At 39.6% G+C, this 24137-nt stretch overlaps 1 protein-coding gene across 3 annotated transcripts in view; it reads right to left on the bottom strand.

Annotated features, from left to right (window-relative positions):
• Positions 1-23116, bottom strand: part of LOC123772840 (uncharacterized) — a 158977-nt gene extending 135861 nt beyond the window's left edge. For all 3 annotated transcript variants that reach the window (XM_069324435.1, XM_069324434.1, XM_069324436.1), the window contains exon 1: positions 22850-23116. The gene's annotated coding sequence lies outside the window, so the exon portion shown is untranslated. The remainder of the gene's footprint in view (positions 1-22849) is intronic.
• Between the last annotated feature and the right edge of the window lie 1021 nt (positions 23117-24137).

Here is a 24137-nt window from a genome sequence, read left to right as displayed (position 1 = left end):
CATTCTGGCTGGTGTTTGGTTCATGTGGTTCACTTGTGTGATCCAACTTGTCTTATGAAGGAATTATTAATTGTAATCTGTGATAGAATGAGAAAGTTTTCCACCACTGTGAACTCTGTCCCAAAATCATAAGCTTGTAGACCACTTGTGGTCCACATGTGTGGTCCACTTGTGTGGTCCACTTGTGTGATCCAACTTGTCATATGAGAGAATTATTAATTTTAATCTGTGATAGAATGGGAAAGTTTTCCACCAGTCTGTGAACTCTGTCTGGACATCGCAAGCAAATCCGAACATCCCCCGCTTCGGCGAACCATTGTTCGTCGAACCGGGTGAGTAAATCCAGCCTGAAAAGTGTGCGAACTAGCTGGAGATTCGTTGAATCGGGGTACATTGAATTGAGGTTGTACTGTATTCTAGTTTACCTAATACTGTAACCCCGCGATTATCCGGGATTCAAACATCCGGAAAACGCCCTTATACGGCCAAAATCGTGATCAGATAAAGTTATCACAATATTTGGCCAAAATGGCCACAGGAACCGGATAAAAGCTGGTTTGACCGGATGAAAATTCGGCCATACCGTATTAATCCCGTCTGTGGCTCTAGACGCATGGTGGAGGAGGGGGTGGGGTTTTGAAATTGAAATTGAAATAAGTTTATTGAGGCAAAATACACATAAAGGGATGAGGTAGCTCAAGCTATCCTCACCCTGTTCAGTACATCATGTTAATATATACTGTATAATGTAAAAAATTGACCTCATACATAATGAAATGGGTAGCTTTATCATTTCATAAGAAAAAAATTAGAGAAAATATATTAATTCAGGAAAACTAGGCTTATGAGGCAAATCGGGCCTTGCATAGTAGGCTGAGAAGTGCGTTCTGGCTACTATATATAATACATATATAATATATATATATATATGACATATAATATATATATATATATATATATATATATATATATATATATATATATATATATATATATATATATATGCGAACAAGCCTGAATGGTCCCCAGGACAATATGCAACTGAAAACTCACACCCCAGAAGTGACTCGAACCCATACTCCCAGATGCCACGCAACTGGTATGTACAAGACGCCTTAATCCACTTGACCATCACGACCGGACAAAATGAGGTGATAGCCGAGGCTATTTGAACCACCCCACCGCCGGCACTCGGATAGTAATCTTGGGCATAGCATTTTACCAAATCACCTCATTCTTTGGGGCACACGTGAGGAACACAAATGCGAACAAGCCTGAATGGTCCCCAGGACAATATGCAACTGAAAACTCACACCCCAGAAGTGACTCGAACCCATACTCCCAGATGCCACGCAACTGGTATGTACAAGACGCCTTAATCCACTTGACCATCACGACCGGACAAAATGAGGTGATAGCCGAGGCTATTTGAACCACCCCACCGCCGGCACTCGGATAGTAATCTTGGGCATAGCATTTTACCAAATCACCTCATTCTTTGGGGCACACGTGAGGAACACAAATGCGAACAAGCCTGAATGGTCCCCAGGACAATATGCAACTGAAAACTCACACCCCAGAAGTGACTCGAACCCATACTCCCAGATGCCACGCAACTGGTATGTACAAGACGCCTTAATCCACTTGACCATCACGACCGGACAAAATGAGGTGATAGCCGAGGCTATTTGAACCACCCCACCGCCGGCACTCGGATAGTAATCTTGGGCATAGCATTTTACCAAATCACCTCATTCTTTGGGGCACACGTGAGGAACACAAATGCGAACAAGCCTGAGTTTTCAGTTGCATATTGTCCTGGGGACCATTCAGGCTTGTTCGCATTTGTGTTCCTCACGTGTGCCCCAAAGAATGAGGTGATTTGGTAAAATGCTATGCCCAAGATTACTATCCGAGTGCCGGCGGTGGGGTGGTTCAAATAGCCTCGGCTATCACCTCATTTTGTCCGGTCGTGATGGTCAAGTGGATTAAGGCGTCTTGTACATACCAGTTGCGTGGCATCTGGGAGTATGGGTTCGAGTCACTTCTGGGGTGTGAGTTTTCAGTTGCATATTGTCCTGGGGACCATTCAGGCTTGTTCGCATTTGTGTTCCTCACGTGTGCCCCAAAGAATGAGGTGATTTGGTAAAATGCTATGCCCAAGATTACTATCCGAGTGCCGGCGGTGGGGTGGTTCAAATAGCCTCGGCTATCACCTCATTTTATCCGGTCGTGATGGTCAAGTGGATTAAGGCGTCTTGTACATACCAGTTGCGTGGCATCTGGGAGTATGGGTTCGAGTCACTTCTGGGGTGTGAGTTTTCAGTTGCATATTGTCCTGGGGACCATTCAGGCTTGTTCGCATTTGTGTTCCTCACGTGTGCCCCAAAGAATGAGGTGATTTGGTAAAATGCTATGCCCAAGATTACTATCCGAGTGCCGGCGGTGGGGTGGTTCAAATAGCCTCGGCTATCACCTCATTTTGTCCGGTCGTGATGGTCAAGTGGATTAAGGCGTCTTGTACATACCAGTTGCGTGGCATCTGGGAGTATGGGTTCGAGTCACTTCTGGGGTGTGAGTTTTCAGTTATATATATATATATATATATATATATATATATATATATATATATATATATATATATATATATATATATATATATATATAAATATATATATATATATATGTGTGTGTGTGTGTGTAATTACCTAAGTGTAATTACCTAAGTATAGTTACAGGATGAGAGCTACGCTCGTGGTGTCCCGTCTTCCCAGCACTCTTTGTCATATAACGCTTTGAAACTACTGACGGTCTTGGCCTCCACCTCCTTCTCACTTAACTTGTTCCAACCGTCTACCACTCTATTTGCGAAGGTGAATTTTCTCATATTTCTTCGGCATCTGTGTTTAGCTAGTTTAAATCTATGACCTCTTGTTCTTGAAGTTCCAGGTCTCAGGAAGTCTTCCCTGTCGATTTTATCAATTCCTGTTACTATTTTGTACGTAGTGATCATATCACCTCTTTTTCTTCTGTCTTCTAGTTTTGGCATATTTAATGCTTCTAACCTCTCCTCGTAGCTCTTGCCCTTCAGTTCTGGGAGCCACTTAGTAGCATGTCTTTGCACCTTTTCCAGTTTGTTGATGTGCTTCTTAAGATATGGGCACCACATAACAGCTGCATATTCTAGCTTTGGCCTAACAAAAGTCATGAACAATTTCTTTAGTATATCGCCATCCATGTATTTAAATGCAATTCTGAAGTTAGAAAGCATTGCATAGGCTCCTTGCACAATATTCTTTATGTGGTCCTCAGGTGATAGTTTTCTATCTAGAACCACTCCTAGATCTCTTTCTTTATCAGAATTCTTTAAAGATTTCTCACATAATATATAGGTTGCGTGGGGTCTATGTTCTCCTATTCCACATTCCATAACATGACATTTATTAACATTAAATTCCATTTGCCAAGTGGTGCTCCATATACTTATTTTGTCCAGGTCTTCTTGAAGGGCATGACAGTCATCTAAATTTCTTATCCTTCCTATTATCTTAGCATCATCAGCAAACATGTTCATATAATTCTGTATACCAACTGGTAGATCATTTATGTAGACAATAAACATCACTGGTGCAAGAACTGAACCCTGTGGTACTCCACTTGTGACATTTCTCCATTCCGATACATTGCCTCTGATTACTGCCCTCATTTTTCTATCAGTCAGAAAATTTATCATCCATGTTAGAAGCTTACCTGTCACCCCTCCAATATTTTCCAGTTTCCAGAACAACCTCTTATGTGGAACTCTGTCGAAAGCCTTTTTTAGGTCCAGATAGATGCAGTCAACCCAACCATCTCTTTCCTGTAATATCTCTGTGGCTCGATCATAGAAACTGAGTAAATTCGATACACAGGATCTTCCAGATCGAAAACCATACTGTCTGTCTGATATTATATCATTTCTCTCCAGGTGTTCTACCCATTTAGTTTTGATTAGTTTTTCCAATACTTTCACTATTACACTTGTCAATGATACAGGTCTATAATTGAGGGGGTCTTCCCTGCTGCCATTTTTGTAGATTGGAACTATGTTAGCCTGTTTCCACACGTCTGCTACGATTCCTGTACACAGGGATGCCTGAAAGATCAGGTGAATTGGAATGCTGAGCTCAGATGCACATTCTCTCAAAACCCATGGTGAAACTCCATCTGGGCCAGCTGCTTTGTTCTTACTGAGCTCCTTTAGCATATTTTCCACTTCATCTCTAGACACCTCTATCCGCTCTATGTTGTGCTCTGGAATTCTTATTGTGTCTGGTTCTCTGAAGATTTCAATTTGTACAAACACACTTTGGAACTTTTCATTTAATGTTTCACACATTTCCTTTTCATTTTCCGTGAATCTGTTTCCCATTTTCAACCTCTGGATATTATCCTTTACCTGCAATTTGTTGTTTATGAATTTGTAGAATAGGCCCGGTACTGTTTTACATTTATCCGCTATCCCCTTTTCAAAATTTCTTTCTGCCTCTCTCCTTACTGCCGTATAGTTGTTTCTCGCATCTTTGTATCGCTGGTATGTTTGAGGGTTTGGCCTCTTCCTATACTGATTCCATTTTTGTGTCTTTTGGTCTCTTGCCCTCTCACAATTTCTGTCAAACCAATCCTGTTTTCTGGCCCTACACCTCTGTTTTGGTATGAATGTTTGTGTGCCTTCCTCGTATATTTTTAAAAATTTGGCATACATTTCATTTACTTCCCTGCCTAGCAACAATTCTGTCCAATTACACTCATTAAAAAATTTTTGAAGTTCCCCATAGTGTCCTCTCCTTAAATCGAGTTTATCAACTGTTTCAATGTCCCCATTTTCTTCTAGATGATATCTTAAAGCATAATCAATGTCTAACAGGACGTGATCACTCTTTCCCAAGGGAGGACGGTACTGGATGTCAAATATCTCTTCTTCTTTCCTGGTGAATACTAGATCCAGTACTGACGGTACATCTCCTTCCCTCATTCTTGTGGCCTGCTTTGTGTTGATACAAGAATGTCTCCAGAATGAGGTTCACAAATCTGCATGTCCAAAAGTCCTCCGTTCTTGCTTCATAGGTCTCCCAGTCTATTGCTTTAAAGTTGAAGTCCCCCAGTATCAACAGTCGTGATTTATCTTTATCTGCTTGTGCAATAAAATCTCTCATGACCATTATGAGGCCCTCTCGTTTGTCATCTAGTTCTTCCTTTGTTCATGTGTTGCTTGCTGGTGGGCTGTAGGCATTTAAAATTATCAGCTTATCATCCTGATTCCAGACCTGCAATGCCATTATGTCAATATCTCGAGGGTTTTCAAATATTAACTCTCTTACCTTCAGGTGTTTTTTCACCAGTACAGCCACTCCTCCTCCCTTCCTAGTTTTCCTGTCACGTCTCCAAACTGAATAGCCTCTTGGGAATATGACTTCATTTATTATATTTCCTTCAAGTTTCGTCTCTGATAATGCGACAATATCTGGGACCCTAAGCTGGATTATATCTTGCAACTCCAAAGTTTTTGACCTCACTCCATCTATGTTGGTATATACAATTTTCAAGAACATGTTCCCTTTTCCTTTGCTCTTTACTCCCCCTTCCACTACTGATCTTGTTGCTTTGTTTTTATGTACCATTTCAGAAGCTTTCCAGTCCCTGTCACTTTGTAAAAAGAAGAATTTCTGTCTTTTTCATTTCTATCCCCATTTAGACGTTTTGCCTCAATTAGGTTCATTTTGAGCTTTTCTCTGTCTTCCTTGGAGAGATCTTGTCTTATTGACCAAAGTTTGCCAACCTCATCACTCTGCAATTTCCTGGCATTTCTTAGCACATCCATCATGTTTTTCACTCCATTAAACGTCACCCTTAAGGGGCGGTTCTTTTCTTTCTCATATTTTCCTATTCTTCTAAAATCACTGACATTTTCATTGAGCCTTCTCCTAAACCTACTATTTTCTCTATGATTTTCATCTCTTCTGCCGCTCGGTCCACCCTAGATGAAATTTCCTTCTCTAAACATCCAAAAATGATTATGGACTTACTTCTGTCTGCAGTGTTTTGTACCAGTTTACTGTTGGTTACCAGTTCTTTCCTAATTGCTTGCCTAATTTCTGCTTCTTGTTGGTCATTTCTGGTTTTGACTTCCGAACACACTTCTTTGTGTTCTTTGTGTCTTCTTTGTGTGTGTGTGTGTGTGTGTATATATAACGAAAATAAACATGTGATTAAAAATGTGACAGTGTCAGACCACGGAGGAAACAGGAAACAGGAATTTCCTTAAGTACTTTCATATATTAATACATCGTCAGAAGGAGTGAAGATGTATTAATATACTTCCTTCTGAAGATGTATTAATATATGAAAGTACTTTAGGAAATTCCTGTTTCAATTTTCCTCCGTGGTCTGACACTGTCATATATATATATATATATATATATATATATATATATATATATATATATATATATATATAAATAAAAGTTTGTGAGGGTATATATATATATATATATATATATATATATATATATATATATATATATATATATATATATATATATATATATATATATATATGTCGTACCTAATAGCCAGAACGCACTTCTCAGCCTACTATGCAAGGCCCGATTTGCCTAATAAGCCAAGATTTCATGAAATAATTGTTTTTCGACAACTTAACCTACCTAACCTAACCTAACCTACCTTTTTCGGCTACCTAACCTAACCTAACCTATAAAGATAGGTTAGGTAGGGTTGGTTAGGTTCGGTCATATATCTACGTTAATTTTAACTCCAATAAAAAAAATTAACATCATACATAATGAAATGGGTAGCTTTATCATTTCATAAGAAAAAAATTAGAGAAAATATATTACTTCAGGAAAACTTGGCTTATTAGGCAAATCGGGCCTTGCATAGTAGGCTGAAAAGTGCGTTCTGGCTACTAGGTACGACATATATATATATATATATATATATATATATTATTAAATATGACCGAAAAAGTAAGATTAATAATTCTAACACGAATTTTCTCGATCTTTCTTATGTTTTTTTTCACTGTTGATGGTAATTGAAGTGAAGAGAAATATAAGAAAGATCGAGAAAATTCGTGTTAGAATTATTAATCTTACTTTTTCGATCATATTTAATAATATATGTCCACAGGAAAGACTGCTACCAAAATATACTAATATATATATATATATATATATATATATATATATATATATATATAAAGAGTTCTGACATTCTTGTAAAGCCTGCATAGCGTTTCGGGCAAATTTATTATTACTTATTAATCCGAATTTTTTCCCACCAAAATTTATTTAGGACTCCTGAGAATTTTCCATTCAGACAATGGCAAAGAGTTTGTAAACCTAATGCTGAAATGTCTTTTTGATCAGTAGGGGGGGATACAATTTTCGTCACTCCCAGTCCCAGGGATCTTGAGGTTATCTTGAGATGATTTCGGGGCTTTAGTGTCCCCGTGGCCTGGTCCTCGACCAGGCCTCTACCCCCAGGAAGCAGCCCGTAACAGCTGACTAACACCCAGGTACCTATTTTACTGCTAGGTAACAGGGGCATAGGGTGAAAGAAAATCTGCCCATTGTTTCTCGCCAGCGCCTGAGATCGAACCCAGGACCACAGGATCACAAGTCCAGCATGCTGTCCGCTCGGCCGACCGACTCCACATTTGACGGATGTGTCAAAAATGGCAACAAAGTCATTCAGGACAAACTTCGCAAGTTGAAGATCGATGAAGGTTTAAATGACGAATCAAGCTTTCTTTGGGTATCATGGTTGCCAAAGGTTATGTATGCCATGAATATTACGACTTCGAAGACTACAACATTATCGCCATATGAAGTAGTATTTGGCATGCATGCTAGAGGAAATATTCTAGGAGGCGCACGTACTGGAGTAATGGATGAGGAAGAAATAACTGGAGTTAATACTGACGAGGATACAGAAAATGTTTATCACACACAGATACTTGGTGCAGACTCTCAGTTGGAGGTCTCTGGTGATGATGTGCTAGAGGTCGTTGGTGATGATGTGCTAAAGGTCGTTGGTGATGATGTGCAAAAGGTCGTTGGTGATTAATTAATTTTCTTTCTTTATTATGCACCCCATACCCATCCCATGGGCGGTGGTGTAAAGGATTACAGAGGCACATAATCGGTTCAGGAACTGAACCCTCTAGTTCGTTTAGCTAAGCAAATAACAATTTTTTACGCTAGTTATAAAATTATTAATGTTGTATACACATGTACACACTCTCATACACACATGTATGTATAGAGCGAGTAAAGCCAAGACCCAACCAAAGCTGCTCCACAGCCACATCAGGAGGAAAACAGCAGTGAAAGAACAAGTGATGAAACTGCGAAAAGGGGAGAACAGATACACAGAGAATGACAAGGTGTGGTGTGAAGAACTCAACAAGAGATTCCAGGAGGTCTTCACAATAGAACAAGGTGAAGCCCCTGCCCTAAATGAGGAGGAGGCAAACCAAGCAACTTTGGAGGAATTTGACCTCACCAGTGATGAGGTCAAAAGGTGTCTGCTGGAGCTGGATGTGACAGAGGCTGTTGGGCCTGACAGAATCTCACCATGGATACTAAATGAAGGTGCAGAAGCACTAAGTGTGCCACTCTCTATGGTATATAACAGGTCACTGGAAACAGGAGACTTACCAGAAAGTTGGAAGGCAGCTAACGTAGTCCTGGAGCGAGTATATTATTGGGATAATCTACTCGCTACAGAACTTCTGTAGCGAGTAGAATATCCCAATAATATACTCGCTCCAGTCCCAATATACAAGAAGGGTGACAGGCAAGAGGCACTGAACTACAGGCCAGTTTCCCTAACTTGTATACCATGCAAAGTGATGGAGAAGATCGTGAGGAAAAGGATCGTAGAGCACCTGGAGGGAAATAACTTTGTAACGCACCACCAACATGGGTTCAGGGATGGTAAATCGTGCCTCACAGGTTTAATAGAATTCTATGACCAGGCAACAAAAATTAGGCAGGAAAGAGAAGGGTGTGCCGACTGCATTTTCCTGGACTGCCAGAAAGCCTTTGATACAGTACCTCATAAAAGGCTGTTAAAAAAGTTGGAGCAACAGGCAGGAGTAAAAGGGAAGGTGCTCCAGTGGCTAAGGGAATACTTAAGAAACAGGAAACAGCGAGTAACGGTAAGGAGGGGGGGGCATCAGAGTGGCGAGATGTCACCAGCGGACTCCCACAGGGCTCAGTACTTGGACCCATCCTGTTTCTAATATATGTAAACGATCTTCCGGAGGGTATAGACTCGTTCCTCTCAATGTTTGCTGATGATGGAAAAATTATGATTAGAATCATGATGGATGAAGATAGACAGAGACTACAGGATGACCTGGACAAACTGGAGGAATGGTCTAGAAAATGGCTGCTAAAGTTCAACTCAGGAAAGTGTAAGGTAATGAAATTAGGCAAAGGGAGAAGGAGGCTGAACACAAGGTATCATCTGGGAGGTGAAATCCTGCAAGAGTCAAATGGAGCGAAAGATCTGGGGGTTGATATCACACCGAACCTGTCCCGAGTAGCCCACATCAAAAGAATATCATCAGCGGCATATGCTAGACTGGCCAACATGAGAACTGCCTTTAGAAACTTGTGTAAGGAATCGTTCAGGACCTTGTATACCACTTATGTAAGACCAATCCTGGAGTATGCAGCTCCAGCCTGGAGTCCATACCTAGTTAAACACAAGACAAAGTTAGAGAAGATTCAGCGGTATGCCACCAGGCTCATCCAGGAACTGAGAGGAATGAGTTACGAGGAAAGGCTAAAGGAGCTGAACCTCACATCCCTGGAAAACAGGAGTGTAAAGGGAGACATGATAACCACCTACAAAATTCTCAGGGGAATTGACAGGGTGAACAAAAACAAACTCTTCAGCACGGGTGGGACACGAACAAGGGGACACAGGTGGAAACTTAGTACCCAGATGAGTCACAGAGACGTTAGAAAAATTTTTTTCAGTGTCTGAGTAGTTAATAAATGGAATGCACTAGGAAGTGATGTGGTGGAGGCTGACTCCATACACAGTTTCAAATGTAGGTATGATAAGAGCCCAGTAGGCTCAGGAATCTGTACATCAGTTGATAGGCAGTTGAGAGGCGGGACCAAAGAGCCAAAGCTCAACCCCCCGCAAGCACAATTAGGTGAGTACATGTACATATATATATACATATACATATATACATACACATACATATCTAATCATAACAATAATGAGAGATTATAGCGAGAGCGGATAACGATAGATCACGACTGTTGATAGTCGGTGACTTCAACTTGAAATCCATAGACTGGGAAGCATATGAAGCTAAAACAGAAGATTTTTGGACCTGTAAATTTGTAGACCTCATCCTGGAAACATTCTTGTATTAACATGTTAAACAAGCTACGAGGATGAGGGAAGGGGACGTTCCCTCCATGCTAGATTTGATATTTACCAGGAAGGAGGAAGAGATATTTGACATTCATTACCTTCCTCCCTTGGGTAAAAGTGACCATGTCTTTTTGGGAATAAAGTATGCAATGCGTTATAAGCTGGAAGAAAATAAGGAGGTTGAAGTAGTTGAAAAACCAGACTTCAGGAGAGGACATTATGGTGACCTTAGAAAATTTTTTAGTGAGTATAATTGGACAAACTTGATGCTAGGCAAGGAAGTGAATGAGATGTATGTCAAGTTTTGTGAAATATATGATAAAGGCACAAAAAAATTTATACCAAAACAGAGATGCAGAACTAGGAAACAGGATTGGTTCAATAGAAATTGCGAGAGGGCTAGAGACCAAAAGACACAAAAATGGAATCAATACAGGAAGAGGCCGAACCCCCAAACATACCAGCGATACAAAGATGCGAGAAACAACTACACGGCAGTGAAGAGAGAGGCAGAAAGAAATTTTGAAAAAGGGATTGCAGACAAATGTAAAACAGAACCAGGTCTATTCTATAAATTCATAAACAACAAATTGCAGGTAAAGGATAATATTCAGAGGTTGAAAATGGGAAATAGATTAACGGAAGATGAAAAGGAAATGTGTGAAACACTAAACGAAAAGTTCCAAAGTGTGTTTGTACAAAATGAAATCTGTAGGGAACTAGATACAATAAGAATTCCAGAGAACAACATAGAGCACATAGAGGTGTCTAGAGATGAAGTGGAAAAAATGCTCAAGGAGCTAAGTAAGAACAAAGCAGTTGGTCCAGATGGAGTTTCACCATGGGTTCTGAGAGAATGTGCACCTGAGCTCAGCATTCCACTTTAACTGATTTTTCAGGCATCCCTGTGTACAGGAGCTGTAGCTGATGTGTGGAAAAAGGCTAACATAGTTCCAATCTACAAAAGTGGAAACATGGAAGACCCCCTTAATTATAGACCTGTATCATTGACAAGTGTAATAGTCAAAATAATGGAAAAAATAATTAAAACTAAATGGGTAGAACACTTGGAGGAAAACGCTATAATATCAGACAGACAGTATGGTTTTCGATCTGGAAGATCCTGTGTAACGAACTTGCTCAGTTTTTATGATCGAGCCACAGAGATTTTACAGGAAAGAGATGGTTGGGTTGACTGCATCTATCTGAACCTAAAAAAGGCTTTCAACAGAGTTCCCCATAAGAGGTTGTTCTGGAAACTGGAACATATTGGAGGAGTGACAGGTAAGCTACTAACATGGATGAAAAATTTCCTAACTGACAGAAAAATGAGGGCCATAATCAGAGGCAAGGTATCGGATTGGAGGAATGTCACGAGTGGAGTACCTCAGGGTTCAGTTCTTGCACCGGTAATGTTCATTGTCTACATAAACGATCTACCAGTGGGAATACACAATTACATGAACATGTTTGCTGATGATGCTAAGATAATAGGGAAGATAAGAAACTTAGATGATTGTCATGCCCTTCAAGAAGACCTGGACAAAATAAGTATATGGAGCAACACTTGGCAAATGGAATTTAATGTGAATAAATGCCATGTTATGGAATGTGGAATTGGAGAACATAGACCCCGCACAACCTATAATTCTCATTGGCAACCTTGGCATTCTCCTTGGCATTCAACCTTGGCATTCAACCTTGGCATTCTCATTGACCACAAGCTGAATTTCCAGGGACACATTCTAAACATATCAAAAAAAGTTTCAAAAACTGTGGGCATTCTTTCTAAGATCAGATATTATGTACCACGCCCTGCCCTGGTGACTCTCTATTACTCCCTTATCTATCCATATCTCAACTATGGTATTTGTGCTTGGGGCTCTACTACCCAAAATCACTTACGTCCTCTAATTACTCAACACAAAGCTGCTATTAGGACAATATCCAATTCTGGCCCCAGACATCACTCGGTACCCCTACTCAAATCCCTGAATATGTTAAGACATTAAGTCACTGCACATTCTCTCATGTGTACTATACATATATTAAACGCTAAACTGTAATGCCAATCCTGATCTCAAAAGCTTCATAAAAGGTTGTAACAGAACCCATGAGCACCACACCAGAAATAAATAGTTTTGATATTCCTAGAGTACGACTTAATCAAACCAGAAATGCTCTACAAATTAAGGGGCCCAGAATGTGGAATGACCTTCCCAACCATGTTAAAGACAGTACCTCTCTCAACCAGTTTACGTTAAAAACGAAGCTATACCTAATAAATTCCCTGTAACCTACCTTACCCCTCTATTGTCAACCCATGTATGTTTTTTGTTTTATTTTTTGTTTTTCAAATCAACGCTGTTTTAATGTAATTTTCTGTAATAATTTGTAATTGTATTTGTGCTGTTTTTTCAACAATGTTCCCCCCTCTTTTACCTCTATTTTTATTTGTACTCAATGCATTTTTTTCTTTTTACCCATTAGTTTTAAGCTTTAGTCAGTAGTGTTTTTTCCTGTCCAAAACGCTTTGCGTAATAGTGGCTTTAGGCATTGTATGTACTAGCTCTTATCTATAAAGCCAACAAACTTTGTAAAATCTTTTTATGTATGTACCTTTGCCTAAATAAAAATTATTATTATTATTATTATTATAAATTATGTGAGAAATCTTTAAAGAATTCTGATAAAGAAAAGGATCTAGGGGTGGTTTTAGATAGAAAAATGTCACCTGAGGACCACATTAAGAACATTGTGCGAGGAGCCTATGCTACACTTTCTAACCTTAGAATTGCTTTTAAATACATGGATGGAGAAATACTAAAGAAATTGTTCACGACTTTTATTAGACCAAAGCTGGAATATGCAGCAGTTGTATGGTGCCCATATCTTAAGAAGCACATCAGCAAACTGGAAAAGGTGCAACGACATGCCACTAAGTGGCTCCCAGAACTGAAGGACAAGAGCTACGAGGAAAGATTAGAGGCATTAAATATGCAAAAACTAGAAGATAGAAGAAAAAGAGGCGATATGATCACTAAGTTCAAAATAGTAACAGGAATAGATAAAATTGATAGGGAAGAATTCCTGAGACTCGGAACTTCAAGAACAAGAGATCATAGATTTAAACTAACGAAACAAAGCTGCCGGAGAAATATACGAAAATTCACTTTTGTAAACAGAGTGGTAGACGGTTCGAACAAGTTAAGTGAGAAGGTGGTGGAGGCCAAACCGTCAGTAATTTCAAAGCATTATATGACAAAGAGTGCTGGGGAGACGGGACACCACGAGCGTAGCTCTCATCCTGTAACTACACTTAGGTAATTACCCACACAAATACACACATCAATAATCTGTGTCACATGTGATCAACAAGAGGCTCACAACAGTCACTATACAAGGCACTTTACATCTATAGTGAGTCACACAGTTACTAGTCTTGCTGCACACCCACCCAACTGGGTGGCAGCTTTGTTTTATGATGATGTGCTAAAGGTCGTTGGTGATGATGTGCTAAAGGTCGTTGGTGATGATGTGCTAAAGTTCATTGGTGATGATGTGCTAGAGGTCATTGGTGATGATGTGCTAGAGGTCGCTGGTGGGGATGTGCTAGAGGTCGCTCTTGATCAGGTGCCTGGTAACTGTACACATGCCAGAATAGCTCTAAGAAATAAAGCACATCAGGCAACAATAAAAAATGGAGAACGAATGAAAGCCAAGTACAAAAAGGCTTATGGTGAGAACATTTGCGAATTTAAGGTGATGTTGTCACTGTAGCTATTCCCCGAATAGACAGAACCGCTTGTGAAGAGACGAGATTGCTAGCACAAATTATTCGAGTTTGTGGAGAGATTGACAATATGTATGTCCTGGCAAGTGAATATGGTATACTGAAAACCAAATATCGTGGTGGAGACCTAGCTACACACCACGCTTCTCTCACAGTCAACACCACCAACAGGATCAAGTTAAGAGAAGCGTCTCGCCTTGCTAACCCATGTACAAAATATATAAAGAAACAGTGCAACTGTACTAGTATCTGCAGTACAAATATATGCCCCTGTTTAAAGAAAAAATAAACTGCACCAATCACTGCCACTCCTCACACCAATGCAACAATAAGGAGATTGATAACAGTGCTTCACATTCGACAATGTTAAATTATTTAACAGATGACGAGATAATGAACATTGGAACAAATGTACAGGTCTCTGACCTTCATATAAAATCTGCATGTGACCTCATCAAACAAACTGTGCCGAGTGTAGAAGGCCTTCATGACCCAACGTTGCAGCGGGACCTCTCCTGGCCATTTGGAATTGATGAATTTATTCAAGTTATTCAAGTTGATCGTTGTCACTGGGTCACTGTTTCCAACATTGGAGTAACTGGACAAATTAACATATACGACACCAGGCATAAATTACCATCCAAATCTACTGCAGTTATCTTGTGTGCTCTTGCTAATTGCCAGGATGATAGGCTGATATGCAATATAATGAATGTCAGCAGACACAGGGACTCAAGTATGAGTGGGGTATATGCTGTGGCGTTTGCTGCATCACTTGCAAGTGGTGAAGATCCGGTGAACCTCGTATGATGTGCAGAATATGAGACAACATCTTCAAGAGAATTTTACAGGAAAGTGTCTCACCTCATTCCCTGCAGCTCAGACACTGAGAAGAAAATGAATCATCCGGTCATGCTCGATCGAAGTTTACTGCATTTGCAGAAAGCTAAATGATAAGAAGCTGATGGTATGCTGTGACCGTTGCAATATTTGGCACCATGGATCATGTGTAGGTGTTACAGAATGTAAGGATGATTCGTTGATTTGTTTCTTGTGCGCTAGTAAGTTGTGAATTATAATTGAAAAATTAATTGAAAATACATAATAATACATTATTATTATAACCTTACCAAATGCTTTACTGAATCAAATAATGTTATTACTTTCAATGTGATACAATATCATAATTAGGTGCTGCAAGTGCATGACAGGTCTTTTGTATAGTCGGTATTTGTTATATTGTGTACTCTTTTTATGTTATTTAAATTTCATATAGAAATAGTTTTTAAAGTATGTATCTTAATAAATTTGAACCTTATTTTATTTAATATCAACAAATTAGATTTTGAATGTTAAAACCATTACAACCAATTAAAGGATGTAATCTTTAATGTTATAAATTGTTCAAACTGAAATAAATACAGGCATACCTCAGTTTAAGAGTTTAATTGGTTCCTGGAGATGCCTCGTATTCCGAAAACTCGCATTCCGAAGCTAATTTCCCCATAAGAAATAAAGGGATATGAATTAATCCGTTCCTGACTACCCCAAAAACCCCACATCAAACTTAATTTTTATACCTAATTCATCTAAATAAACCTACAAAACTATGTTCCAGTTATTACTTACCTTGCTGTTGAATGCTCTAGGCGTATGGAAGATGGTGAGGAGGGGGGAGGAGGAGAGGAGTTACTGTTTGGAAGGGAAGTCCCCTTCCATTATCACATCAGGCAGTGAAGACCTTTCTGGTGTGCTCTCCCTGGGACGTTTTATCCGAGTGCCACTAGGTCCTGGTTGAGGCTCACTGCTCGATTTCCTCACCACAAATCTGTCCAAACCCTGGCTTTCTCACAAATAATGGCCTCCGAAACACTGTCACCCCTTAACTCCTTGTCGTGTATCCAAATTAATAGCAACTTTTCCACTTCAAGTATTTGTGGTCTTTGTTTCGTTATTGTTCTGACTCCTTTTTCCACTTTAGTACTCATAATCTCATTTTTCTTCTTAAGTATAGTGCATATTGTTGATGTGGCTTTGTTGTATTGCCTACAAAGTTCAACAACACGTGTACCGTTCTCATGCTTCCGAATGATCTCTTGTTTCTCCTCTATTGTCATCCTCACATGGGCTTTCTGGCCTTTATCCTTACCACTGGCTTTCTTGGGACCCATGGTGAGATATATAATAACAAATTGTATAGTCAAATCACCAAAAATCCAACAAAACACTGAAAATCCGCGAGAAGAATTGATGTGGGGTAGTCACTGGGCGCGAGACAATGGTAAACTGAGGGGCGGAGGGGTGGAGGGGCGACGATCGCCGAACCACCACGCGCTAGGTCGGCCTGTACGCGTATCAACAAACTCACGTCCCGAGGTAACTCTCGCCTTCCGAGACATATTTTTCGAGGAAATCCTGCTCGTCTTCCGAAAAACTCGCATACAGGGACACTCGCATTCCGAGGTACCACTGTATATAACACTGTACAATACAGTTGTGTTTAATTCTGTTTTGCAATTCCTTTGGAAAAGGTACTTGTACACCAAGTATTACTAGGTAATTATATGCTGAATGTTGTCAATATACAGTGGAACCTCGATTAACGAGCGGCTCCATTAACGAGCATTTCCAGAAACGAGTGAGCCACTCGCAGCAAATTTGTCTCTATTGACGAGCTTCACCTCTATTAACGAGCAAAACCACTTGGTGCTTCCTAGCGTCTCGCGGGTTCTCGCAAATTCTTGGACGCCTCCGACGCCAGTGTTGTTGTTGTATCGCACACGACAAGCATCCCTTTGGATTTATTTGCGCTTTTCTTTGTGTTTTTAGTGGTTTTGTGACTACAATTTGTAACACACGATGTCGCCAAAGAAGCTGCTTGCTAAAGATAGTGTTTTCAAGAGGAAGAAAGACACAATTACTGTGGATTTGAAGGAAATTATAGCAAAGCATGAGTGTGGTGTCTGTGTGACTGATCTCACAAGGGAGTATGGCAGGTCCTCATCAACAATTTACACCATTAGTAAGGGAATAAGGAGGTAAGGGAGGATGTTGTCTCTTCCACTGAGATCAGGGAAGTGTTGGGAATGTTTGAAAAGGTGAACGCGTTCTTGGAAAAGCTGCTCTGATAAAGCAGTGACAACCCGGTGTGTGAAAATGTTTAATTAATTTATCACTTTGTGATAACACTTTGTGAAAGTGTTATCACTTTCGCAGGTATATGTCGCTTGAACGTGACACACTTTTTTCTCTTGAATGCACCCAAACACCACGCTCAAGTGTCATTTGAGCAAATATTTCTATAAAATCTAATTCTTATCCGATCGACTTGGGGATAGTATAAACATGTTTGCCATGAAATTTCCGTTTTCTCTAATAGCCACATAGCCTATTTGGGAGAAAGGCATTGTATTGTATCTTCGTGGTAAGACCATTGTGTTGTTGACACGAGTGCAATCGACGTAGTTTTTTATTTGGTGCTGGTCTAACGCATCCTTGTGTGACATTTGAAGTGAAATTTGGGTGAAATTCCCAAGAAGAGAGAATCCGCCTGACTCAAAGGTGGATTCTTCTTCCACACCATAACCCCTCTCCTCCTTCCCACCTCTCCATCGTCTCCCTCAAGCCAGCAACTACTCTTCATAAGGTAAACATTAAAGCAGTATAACAAAACATTTATAATTACATGTGCAGTATTATATTTACATAAAAAAATGTCATACAAGTATGGATGTTTTTGGGAGTGGAACGGATTAAATTTATTTCCTTTATTTTAAATGGGGAAATTTGTTTCTTAAGACGAGTTTTCCAGATAACGAACTCGGTGCCAGAACGGATTAAACTCGTTAATAGAGGTTCCATTGTACCATAAAAAAATACCACCTGAATACTAGAACACGTGATGCATGAATGCATTTGTGTCGGAGAACGCCTCACTTTGCGTTCATCATTGGACTCCTAATGATTAAGGTTCCCAAAACGTCTTAATCAAACCTCAGTAGATATGCACATCAGAAGTACATTTCACCTTTGTAAATGCACATTAATGAGACTATGTAAAAGACACATCGAACATTTTATGAAGGGCATACGTAAATCTGTGCATCTATGCATTTACGTATGTAGGTTAGCTTAGCATTTTAAAAGCACCGAATCACCTTCTGTGGTTGATTGTTCAATAAACCCCTGAACTATATGTTTAACACATCTTTAACCCTGTCCATGGAGGACAGAAGAAAATGTATATATGCTGGTTAACATTGTAAATGTGTGGCCACATCTGTGGTAGAAAATAATAATAATAATAAAAAAAAAAAAAAACTCTCTTAGCACCCCCATATGTGTTGTATGTGGGTGCTGAAGTTCAGTCTCTTGTCTTCTCAAGAGGAGATATGTATAGGTCAAGGAACTTTCCATAATTGTTATTGCTAATGTTTACTTGTAATACTGGGTATACATCCGGGTGTTCTTACCCTCGACCGTGGCGAGGGTAAGCCGCGGTCGTATGGTCTGAAAGCCACAAATATTTACAATGGAGTGGTAGATAACATTTCCTCTTCAAGCACGTGCACACGAATGAGCTATGTTACTTAACCATCATTAGCAATCACTTGCTTGTATCAAGGAATATCATATCAAGCTGGAAGCACTCGTGTAACATAATTTACATTATTTCTCAGGATTATTATACTTCTTACAAGCATATACAGTATATAGTGCCTACGAAATTCTCTGCAATGATATCTAAGATAATTAAAAGAACCCAAACAAGCTACTGTGGAAATGTGCAGGACAAACATATCAACTGTGACACCAATTGTGTCATTTCTATGATCGAGCAACAGAGATATTACAGGAAAGAGATGGTTGGGTTGACTGCATCTATCTGGACCTAAAAAAGGCCTTTGACAGAGTTCCACATAAGAGGTTGTTCTGGAAACTGGAAAATATTGGAGGGCTGACAGGTAAGCTTCTAACATGGATGAAAAATTTTTTGACTGATAGAAAAATGAGGGCAGTGATCAGAGGCAATGTATCAGACTGGAGAAATGTCACAAGCGGAGTACCACAGGGTTCAGTTCTAGCACCAGTGATGTTTATTGTCTATATAAATGATCTACCAGTTGGTATACAGAATTATATGAACATGTTTGCTGATGATGCTAAGATAATAGGAAGGATAAGAAACTTAGATGATTGTCATGCCCTTCAAGATGACCTGGACAAAATAAGTATATGGAGCACCACTTGGCAAATAGAATTTAATGTTAAATGCCATGTTATGGAATGTGGAAAAGGAGAACATAGACCCCACACAACCTATATATTTTGTGAGAAATCTTTAAAGAATTCTGATAAAGAAAGAGATCTAGGGGTGGTTCTAGATAGAAAACTATCACCTGAGGACCACATAAAGAATATTGTGCGAGGAGCCTATGCCATGCTTTCTAACTTCAGAATTGCTTTTAAATACATGGATGGTGATATACTAAAGAAATTGTTCACGACTTTTGTTAGGCCAAAGCTAGAATATGCAGCGGTTGTGTGGTGCCCATATCTTAAGAAGCACATCAACAAACTAGAAAAGGTGCAAAGACATGCTACTAAGTGGCTCCCAGAACTGAAGGGCAAGAGCTACAAGGAGAGGTTAGAGGCATTAAATATGCCAAAACTGGAAAACAGAAGAAAAAGAGGTGATATGATCACTACATACAAAATAGCAACAGGAATTGATAAAATCGATAGGGAAGATTTCCTGAAACCTGGAACTTTAAGAACAAGAGGTCATAGATATAAACTAGCTAAACACAGATGCCGAAGAAATATAAGAAAATTCACTTTCGGAAACAGAGTGGTAGACGGTTGGAATAAGTTAGGTGAGAAGGTGGTGGAGGCCAAGACCGTCAGTAGTTTCAAAGCGTTATATGACAAAGAGTGCTGGGAAGACGGGACACCACGAGCGTAGCTCTCATCCTGTAACTACACTTAGGTAATTACACTTAGGTAATTACCAGCTCTCCACATATGTCAGTTGCTTAATTTAGAAACTGTACTTGTGGTCGATCTCGAGTCCAATAATTGAGAGAATCCTTAGGTTCAAACGCTTTACCCCAAGAGCTTAATACAAAAATTCAAGTTGTTGAACCAATTTTATTTGAATTGTTCTACCGGAAAGATATTTAGAGGTTTTATAGTGATTATGTATGTGCTGTTTAGAAGCAGCACATCTGGACGGTCTCTCTCTCGAGTCCTGTTGCCAAATTGGGTTAAAAAAAAACAGTCCCCATAGCATAGTGGTAAAGCACTCGCTTGTATCTGCCAGGGAGGATTGACCAGATGCCAATCCTTAACATTAGCCTAGCTCTGATCACCCAGCAGTGAATGGGTACGACCTAACAACGACCAGCAGGATCTTCCAGATCGAAAACCATACTGTCTGTCTGATATTATATCATTACTGTTGTGTCACATGTTGTGTCACAATTATGTCACAATTGATATGTTTGTTCTGCACACATAGGGAGATTTTACATAAGTACAGTAAATGGTAGATTAAGTAGCGAACGCATGTCAACGAATAACGAGTATATATAACAAAACTATTAACTTCCAGACACTTAACTTTAACTTGTATTTTTTAATAAATGTTTTCTGACTAGTTATGTTAGATTTTATTTAAAATACGTATTCTACTTGTTAACATCATAATTTAAATTTGTGATAATTTGAGCAGAGAAGTGCGACGACTGGATCACTGTGTACAGAAGGTTGACATGCCAACAAACACTTTCCAGACAACAATATATCTTGGATAAGTCGCTCCACAACATTGACGCTTGGACCATCGACTTCCTTTGATGCCACTTATTTACTTATTTCATAATGAAATTATATTATTTTGGAGTAAAAATATGTTTTCTCATGTTCTGCATTCAGCACCCACATTATCGTGAGTAAATATACCATATTACTTCATTACTTACGTAATTGAGTAGCTTTGGGTCTTTAGGTGGACAGAATCTCCAATAGATGGGGCGAGAGTCTCCCCATCTCTCGCCCAGGCGAGAGTCGAAACTTAATTTAAAATTTATATATCTTTGTCCTCAAACATGACATATTTCCTTTGGTGCACTCATAATAATGTTTATAACTCGGTTTTTCTGAAGGCATATAAGATTTTAGGCTTTATTAGCGTATCTTTGTTAATTACACAACATATTGCCAAGTGTGTATGCGTCTGAACTCCATGCCCGACAAACTACTGAACGCCACTATAAAAACATGTGTATCTTCACTTGAGCTTTAAATATTTATATTGTAATGCATTTAAAATAAAGCTTATATTTCTATCTTTCTTAAGACATATAAAACATTTGTGTTTATTAAAGAATTACATAAAATAGACATTATTCTGAGAGAAAGAGTTGCTCTGTCGATTAGTCTGTGCGGAGGTCGGAGTTCGGCGATTATTAAAACACATGAATCTTCATTAGAACTTTAATTATGTCTATGGTAAAGTGTTTAAAATGAGCCTTAATATTCCTATCTTTCTTGAGGCATATAAAACATATATGTTAATTAACAAATTCACGTGAATTAAACATTGTTCTGAGAGTGAGAGCTGCTCCTTCGATCCATCTGTCCGGGGTTGGAGCTCGGCTATTGTAAAAGTACACGTATCTTTGCTTTAAATTTAAATATGCACATGGTAGGGTATTTAAAATGAAGCTTATACTTCTATCTTTATTGGGACATATAAAACTCTTACGTTTATTAAAGAATCTGCGTGAAATAGGCATTGTTCTGAGCTGAATACTGAGGGTTTCGAGCTCGACGAGCGACGAAAACTGCTATTTTTATACAACTACAAATATCTTGGGTTTTACTTAAAATATTTGTCTGGTAGAGGTTTTATATACAGATCGCATTTCTGTCTTTCTTCTGACTAATAAATAATCTTGGTTTAATAAGTTATCAAGATGTTTTCAACAATATTCTTTCGGCGTTCGTCTTTTCCAACATGGGCGACCCTTTTCAAAACGCAATACTTGGATTAACCCATCCTATAGTTGGGTCAGTTTCCATTATGGTTCGGAACACAAACATCGCAGGTTCGTTTTGCCTCACAGCCCCAGTGGATTTTCTCATTATTATTATTATTATTATATTACAGTTCCTGCGACAGAGCTGGAACCAATCGTATTAGCGTTTACCTTCCATTGGAGACTTTCGGCGCCATGGAGAAGGGGAAACCTACTACTTGGATACCAGCTTCTCCTCCGTATCAACCTACCCTGGCTTTGCGCCCTGGAGAGGCCACTCCAAACCGACAACCGGAGCGCAACTCCATAGTCTCCGGAGACTGATGGATGCCTACTACTATTATTATTATTATTCGATAGGCCTATGTCCACACCCACACAATGCAATAGACATACTTTACAACAATTCCATAGGCCTATGTCCCTACCCCCAACAATGCCATCGGCCTGTGTCCACACCTTAACAATTCCATAAGCCTATGTCCACACGCCAATAATTGTAGCGGCCAATGTAAGACAATGGTGGAGCAGAAAGCACTCAAGTACTTACGGAGGATGATGAGAGTGCGAGGAACAAGGTGGTCAGGTGGAGCTTGTGACTCCTTCCTTCAACAGTTTTGTCTCTCCCTCGTGATATATCCTCAATGTCTTCAGTGGTGTGCCCTCACCACACATTTACACTGCCATAAGTGTCTTGAGAGTATTATGGGAGGGACAATTTGGAAGGTATTTTGGACACAAGAGACCGTCTTTAAGACAGGCGAGTGCCTCACGGGTCGTGTACACCTCGGATAGCCAAACCTTTGTTGTGATGACGTCACTAGCTCGCTTGCCCGCCACCTTCCTCTGTCCATTTTCTTTGGTTACTGAACTTTTTTTTTGAGAAATATACAAGAGTTGTTACATTCTTGTACAGCCACTAGTACGTGTAGCGTTTCGGGCAAGTCCTTAATCCTATGGTCCCTGGAATACGATCCCCTGCCGCGAAGAATCGTTTTTTCATCCAAGTACACATTTTACTGTTGCGTTAAACAGAGGCTACAGTTAAGGAATTGCGCCCAGTAAATCCTCCCCGGCCAGGGGAGGATTTGCCGAAATATAAATGTAATGGTTATGAATCAAATCAAATCAAATGTTTATTCAGGTAAAGTACATACATACAAGGTGAGATACATAGAGCACATAGAAGTGTCTAGAGACGAAGTGAAAAAAAATGTTCAAGGAGCTAAATACGAACAAAGCAGTTGGTCCAGATGGAGTTTCACCATGGGTTCTGAGAGAATGTGCACCTGAGCTCAGCATTCCACTTCAACTGATTTTTCAGGCATCCCTGTTTTTTGGAGTTGTAGCTGATGTGTGGAAAAAGGCTAACATAGTTCCAATCTACAAAAGTGGAAGCAGGGAAGACCCCCTTAATGACTGACCTGTATCATTGACAAGTGTAATAGTCAAAATATTGGAAAAAATAATTAAAACTAAATGGGTAGAACTCCTGGAGAAAAACGATATAATATCAGACAGACAGTATGGTTTTCGATTTGGAAGATCCTGTGTAACAAACTTACTCAGTTTTTTATGATTGAGCCACAGAGATTTTACAGGAAAGAGATGGTTGGGTTGACTGCATCTATCTGGACCTAAAAGAGGCTTTCGACAGAGTTCCCCATAAGAGGTTGTTCTGGAAACTGGAACATATAGGAGGGGTGACAGGTAAGCTCCTAACATGGATGAAAAATTTCCTGACAGAAAAATGAGGGCCGTAATCAGAGGCAAGGTATCGGATTGGAAGAATGTCACGAGTGGAGTACCACAGGGTTCAGTTCTTGCACCGGTAATGT

This window comes from Procambarus clarkii, chromosome 14 (genome assembly GCF_040958095.1).
Source record: "Procambarus clarkii isolate CNS0578487 chromosome 14, FALCON_Pclarkii_2.0, whole genome shotgun sequence".
Classification (NCBI taxonomy): Eukaryota; Metazoa; Arthropoda; class Malacostraca; order Decapoda; family Cambaridae; genus Procambarus; species Procambarus clarkii.
This window is presented reverse-complemented; position numbering and strand designations above follow the sequence as displayed.